We start from the raw sequence: 7,392 nt of genomic DNA, 5'->3' as shown, positions 1-7,392 counted from the left end.
CGCCATTGCGGGCAAGCCGGAGGCTGGGTGTAAGTTTGGGCATGATGGATAGAGAAATGTGGCTCTTGTAGTGGGTAGTAGGGCTGTGGAGGGCCGTATGGAATGTGTGGGTAATTTGAGTGATGGGGTCTAGGTTGGTAGTGAGGGGGGTACCACTGGATCTGGACCAAGTACCTGCCTTGGCTGTTGTGACATCTTCCCTTTTCTTCTTTCCGAGCGCACCTCCCGTGCCGCTCTGGATGGCCTGAGTGGTTGCTTTAATCGCCAAATAGCTCAGGATTTTGTTGGACTTAAGTCCCTCTTCAATCATACCGCCCATTTTTACTACATCATTGAAAGATTTGCCAACTGACGTCACCAGGTGACCGAAGTAAGTTGGGTCCAGAGTCTGCAGAAAGTAGTCCACCATTTCCCCTTCTCTCATCGGAGGATCAACTCTTGCCGCCTGCTCTCTCTAGCGGAACCCAAATTCTCGGAAGCTTTCCCCGGGCTTCTTCTAAAGTTTCAGCAATGTGAGATGGTCAGGGACGATCTCAAGGTTGTACTAGAAGTGGCCTGCAAAGGCTTGTGCCAGATTGTCCCAGGTGTACCACCTGCTAGGATCCTGTCTTGTGTACCATTAAGTGCAGACCCGCTTAGACTTTGACCAAAATGAGTTATCAACAGCTCGTCTTTTCCCCCGGCCCCTCTCATCTTACTGCAAAAACCTCGCAAATGTGCCATTGGATCACTGTGCCCCTCGTATAGATCAAACTATGGCATCTTGAACCCTGCCGGCAATTGAATGTCGGGGAAAGGGCACAGATCTTTGTAGGCCACACTGACTTGGTTGCCTAACCCATGGATATTCCTGAAGGACTACTCCAGGCTTTTAAACTTTCGAAACACTTCGTCTTGCTCTGGGCTCTTAGCCGCCTTTTCAGTCTCTACCGGGATCTCGAAGTGAGTATTATAAGTATGAGGCTCGGGTGCTTTGAAGGTTGGTTTAGGGGGTAATATTGGTTATCGTGAGCCTGAAACAACGGCTCGCTGGATGATCTTTGCAGCGTGGCTGGTGGGGGTGCCACGAAAACAGGAACATTTGGTGGAGGAGGGTTCTGATTGGGTTGTGAAGCTTGGGGATCATAGGCATTTCTTCCCTGATAGTATTGGTGACTAGGGAAGCTTGTCGAAGGGTCGGGGGGAGGGTATTCTGGCGTGTGTCCTGGTGGGAGAGTGGGAGTAACGGGAGGGTCAGGCACTTTTTGTACCCTAGCTAAGGCCAGCTGCATTTCTTTCATCTCCTGTCTCATCTTATCCATTTCCTCCTTCAGCATTTGATTCTCTGTCCTTTCATCTTAGACACTTTGGTCTGAACTAGTCATGCTTTTTAGTATGGGCCCTTTGGATCTTGTTTGGTAATGGTAATCTGCCAGAACGTTCTAACAAACTAACTGGTTCGAAATCTCTGGAGAAAAAACAAACTTGTTAGCGTTAGAGTTTAACACATATTGCAATTTCACGTTGGGGGATGCAATGTTCCTAGGTAGTTTAACCATTTCTAACATGTCTTTGCTTCGACTGCATGCGTCATTCCGGCTTACTTTGTTTGTGCCTCGTTTAAGTGTTTCTGAAACTTTCTTTATATCTCTTTTTATTTCTTTCTTTTCCTTTCTTTTATTCACTTTGCCTTTTCTCTTTTTCTTTTTAGTGGTGGTCGAATCTTATGTGGATTGGCTACGTATCATGTCCCCGCATGAATCAGACCGCGCGTAGTTCTGCCACAAGTGCGGAAAATAAAGACACCATTTTTGGATTTTTCAACCTTTACTAGCAAAACGTTTTATTACAAGGCAAAACATTTTTGAAAGAAAATTGACAGACTTGATACAGACTACAGACTTTATGCCAAAAAGGGAAATACAAACTCCGACGGACAACAGACTCTGAAGACAAGGAAAATACAGACTCAAACTATGAATGTTTCAGAGTTTTGAATTTTGGCGCCTCGGCCTCGCCGCGGGCTTTGGTGCAAGGCCCCTTTGCAGATCTTTCAAATATTCCATGATTTGGTGGACATAAATCATTATTGAAGCAAAGAAGGTGATACGGGACATATCCTCACAAGCTAGGCACTTTATGGTGATGTAGTGCCCGATATCATCGATTCTTCCCTTGATTCTGTCCCTTTCCATAAGCAATCGCTATATTTGTTGATTCCGCGTCCCCAGCATTTGAGCGTTGTAAAGGAGTTGATCCTGAAACTCATTTATCTGTTTCTCCATTCGGGCCATTAGATCATAGTAGCATTTCCTATCTTCTCTGGCATCTCGGGCTTGTCTGAAGATCCGCTCTTTGAGAGTGGATATTGTTTCTCTCAATATAGCGATATTCCTTTCGTAGTCCCTCTTCATTTGTTGCATAGACCGTGCTTGCTCTTCTGCCTTCTTTATCCATTTCACCTGGATTCTCGCTAGACCAGCTTTAGATTTTTCCAGGTCTTCTTGATACTCGAGGACTTTCTTCTTTAGACCGTTTATGAGCCTTTCATCAACCCGGCTTCTCTTCGGGTTTCTGGTAGCTATTTTCATTTCCTGGATTTGAGCTTTGAGGACCTCGTTTTCCTGAGCTAGTTTTCTCTTTTCTCCCTCATCTGCAGCGATATGCAAATCTTTCTCAAATTTCAAATCTATAACTTGCTTCTCCAACTTGCCTATTGTAACCCTGTACTCGTGCTCTTTAGCCAACCAATCCCACTGTTCTTGCGACGCCTTGATGAATTCCTGGAGATGGGGTCTTTTAGCTGGCCTTTTGTGCTCATGTTCTCTCATGTACCAAGCAAGGTATCCTGGTGCCACTTCGCCTTTAGCCTGATCCTGCACGCAAGTATCTACTTTTAAATATTGGCATTCACTCCAGATCTGACGGACTCTTGCTTCAGGGAACTGTCCGTCAGGGCTAATCTCAATTACTTGAGCACTAAGATCTTCCTCCTGTGGCACTGTTTGGCATCTCCCGAGTTGTCTCAAAATCCGATATGGCGCGTAAGGCTGAATGCTCTTGAGCCCCATCAATAGAAAGTGGGTCCTAGCTGCCGGCATATGGATGACCTCGTCAACGGGAAACCATCCTAGTGTCCACTATATTTGGCTAGCGGTGAGGGTCCGAAAGAATGATGTCCATGCCGTAACTCCCTCGGGTAGACTGACCCCCTTGATTCTTGTGTATAACTCTTCTATGCAAGTTTTCTTCGAGGAACCATAACTCAAGAGCTGGGAACGGTGGCAGAGATGCTCAGTCATCCATATTTGTAGCAACAAGTTACACCCCTCGAAAAAGTTCCCTCTGGCTTTGCAGGTTGTGAGAGCTCGGAAGATATCAGATACTATCATAGGCGCAAGAGTGCTTTCATCTTGAGTGAGCAAGGTACTGACGACCCCGACTATTCTCAAATCAATGTTTCTGTCTTTCCTTGGAAATACCAAAAGGCCCAAAAAGGTTATCATAAAAGCCACTCGTCTATGCTCGTCCCATTTTTAACGGTTACTTTTCCTGCATAACTTTTTACCCGGGTTGTTGAATCCTCCGACATGACCGTATCTGTCATATATGAAGCGCAGATTAGAAAAACCTGCGGCCAAATCTAGGTTATGGACCATCCTGGGTATCTTTAACGAATCTAAAAATCGATGCACAGTGACAGCTCTTGGATAAACCAGGTATTTTTGCCTCAACGGAACTTCAGCATTTCCGATGTACCTGGCTATTTCCTCCAAAGTCAGGGTGAGTTCAAAATCGGAGAAGTGGAAGACATTGTGTGTCGGGTCCCAGCAGGTGACCAAAGCTCTTATCATATCCCCCCGAGGCTGGATTTCCAATAAACCCGTAAGACCTTTTAGATATTTCTTGACCTTATATTGCCCTTCACCACCTAAATCATCCCACCATAGCCACAACGTGAAAGGGATTTTAGTCATTATTGAAAAAGGTTCATTTTGCATCGTTCTCATCCTGCACATTTATTAAGGTGATTAAGCAAAAAATAAAATTTATTTGACTCAACCAATTGGCTATTTTTAATTTTTCACAGATTAAAAAAAGATCTGGTTCCGAACACGGCCTTTCAGCACTTCGAGAACGAAGATTTTGAGGTTGGGTGAGTCAACCAGTCAAAAATCCAAAAAATGACTACAAGTGGTTGTTTATGCAAAGTCAGCCTTCCGGCGTCCCTTTTGGGAACATTCGGCTATTTTGACAAAAACGGCGTCACCCGACTTATTTATAACGAAAATTAAAATTTTGACATTTTTGTAAAGGGGAGGTTGGACCCGATGAGGGTTGACTACGTATCCCGCACCCTATGAGAATCAAACCGGCGTAGTTCGGGTAGATAAAACAAACTTCTTTTGAAAACAAGACTCTTTTCAATGGCAAATAAAACCATTTTTCATAAACAAAACCCTTTTTTTTCATATTCTCAAAATTCGACAGAGTTTCGACGCTATTTGGACATTGATTTTTTTTCAAAACAGGCGATTAACTACCTCTATCTCTCTTTCCTCAAAGTATTCAAAAGTCGGTCACCATGCAAGTCCGAAGCAAACAAATGCACAGGTAGCAAGTTGGATGCATCAGGATGGTCTTTTGTCGTTTTGGTACACCTGTCCTAGACAGACCCAACCCCTGTGTTGAGCCTCCAAAGTCAAATGCACATGATGCAAACAAACGTTCCTACTAGGGATCCGGCATGAAGCTGAGTTATTCTAGGTTCGTAACCTGGGTATTTGTTCTAGACTGTGTACCCGAGCGGACAACTCGAGTCGAGGAGGGGGCTACGTACCGGGGACCCGCGAGATCGTCCGGCTTTGTAACTTGTCCGGCCTCTTTCTTATTTCAGGTATTGACACTAACAGAATAGGGAGTCTCGACCAGCGAGCTTCTCCCCGGAGGTAAGAAGAGAAGGGTTTCGGCACAGTTTATATACAGTTCAGATAATATCAAAGCGGTAAAAGACAACATTTAGCACGTTATGCCAAAACATGTAATAAAGATCAGATAATAAATGAAGCCAAATAATAACAATTATTCCAGGCTCGAATTCTTGAACCCTGAACCAGAGATTCTGGGTTCCATCCCCAGCAGAGTCGCCAGAGCTGTCACACCTCCTTTTTACCTACACCCCGCAAAGGGGCGTAAAGGGAGTTTTTCCAATTAAAGGACAATCGAAACGGGATTTATTATTTAATTCAGAGTCGCCACTTGGGAGATTTATGGTGTTCCAAGTCACCGGTTGAATCCCGAATCGAGGAAAAGATTAACTCTGTATTACAGTCCACGAACCAGAAATCTGGACAAGGAATTCTGTTAACCTGGGAGAAGGTGTTAGGCATTCCCGAGTTCCGTGGTTCTAGCACGGTCGCTCAACTGTCACATTCGGCTTATTTATCTGACTTTAACAATTATGAGCTTATATGCAAGTTTTAACTCTTTACCGCTTTTATTATTATCATTATTATTTTAACAAAGAATTGCAACGTTGTGAAGACGTATCTCGAACCACGTCACATCACTGTACCCGTGGTTGTCGACACATTTCGACTCCGTTGGGATTTGGATTTGGGTCAAATAAATGTGCACCCGAATTTGAGAAGGTAATGTTATTTAAAGTACACGCCTAAAGATATTAACGTGTGGTTATTTTGGGAAAAAGGCCGTGAAGTTCGCTAAGCGGTCGATCCCGAGTTCTAAGTAATTAATACATACATTTGTGAGGGCCTCGCAATCTATGCATTTTACTAGGCGAGGCTCATCTCGCTTATTTTAAAAGGACAATCCTAAAGTGACTACATTTTTCTATTAAGCTCGTCTCTAAAATAAAAGATAAGAAGTCCTAATTAGTTATATGTTTATAAGCTCGTGCCTCTTATTAGTTATTAGATTAAGACAAATGCAAATGGAAAATTGCAACCGAGCTTGGTCAAAGGGAGATTGTATCGTTCCTTGTTCTATTAGTTAATAATACTAAAGTTGAGATTATGAATTGAACACGAGATTGACACACAGTAATATCAAAACAAATTAACTACTCTTTGATTAATTTAAACTAACATTATTAGATGAATGGGTTATTAGAAGAACCAAATGTAATACCAAGCCATTTTTGAACTCTTTTTACAACTGTCGAAAATACCTCAGTATTTGAAAATTGACGTTAGGCTAACATTATTCAAGTAACCATTTCGTTAGCTTTGAACCTATATGATGATACCTTCAATTCATTTGAATCCAAAAAAAACTTGGAAAAACGGTAGCTCACATGGTCTAGATACAGTCCAGTTAGGTACATTTACACGAACCAGTCTTATTACAGAAAACTAAACATTATACATATGCAACCCTATGACTCATTAATCAGTCAACTACATATTTAGACAAAGAAAGGAAAACTCTATTCGAGCACAAATCTAAACAGGAGGAATTCAACAGGAACAAAGCCTGGTCAACACTTCATTTCGCTTCAAGCCAAGAGTGTACAAATGTGTACCTGGAAGGAATACAATGGGGAAGAAGAAGAGAGGAAGGTCAGCAGCAACAGTAGCAAACATCAGTTGCAACAGCAATGCAACAAAAGATAACCAGCATCGACTCAGGAAACCAGTTAAAATTCCCAACAATACCAACAGCAACACAAACACCCAGTAACTGGCCCCAAAACAGCTTAATAGCAACCAAATATCAATCAAAACACAAGCAGAAACACCCCTAGAATTCAGTAATCAAGAAAAACTCGAAAATACAACTCCACAGTTAAAGTTGAAGCTCTTTTCAGTTTCAATGGGATAGCACTAGTTGAACTAGACTAACTCTTAAAACTCTCTTCCAGTTTTTCAGAATGTTCAACACCCTTAAGATTTCCAGAATGTTCTCTCTCCTTTTTTAACTGTGTCCAGCTCCTCTCCTTTATAGCCAAACTTTTTTAACCCTTTAGCTCTTAGGAGCATTCAGCTAATTAAGAGAGTGTTTCTGCCCATGATATTCCCTGACAGCCACTACTACATGTTTTTCTCTTTTTTTAATCCTAGGTTATGGGTGACTTAACTTATTTAATAAACTTCTCATGCCATTAAGCCTTGTTCCCCACTATTACTAAACAATTCATTAGTTTATTGGTACTTTAGTACCCTACTGTCAGACCACTAAATTTAGGCCATTCTCAAACATTTTAAATCCCAAAATACCCTCCTAGAGTCCCTGAAATTGTAGCTATAACCAATTCTCCTAAGTTCTGAATGCAACCTTATGACTCACTACTATCTAGTTGACATTATCATACCAACACTGAATTCAAACCAATGTCAGATTCATTTTAGACCCTAAACAGTAGGATTCGATTCATCAATTGCTTAGGCTTGA

The sequence above is a fragment of the Nicotiana sylvestris genome, chromosome 1 (genome assembly GCF_000393655.2).
Source record: "Nicotiana sylvestris chromosome 1, ASM39365v2, whole genome shotgun sequence".
Taxonomy (NCBI): domain Eukaryota; kingdom Viridiplantae; phylum Streptophyta; class Magnoliopsida; order Solanales; family Solanaceae; genus Nicotiana; species Nicotiana sylvestris.
This window is presented reverse-complemented; position numbering follows the sequence as displayed.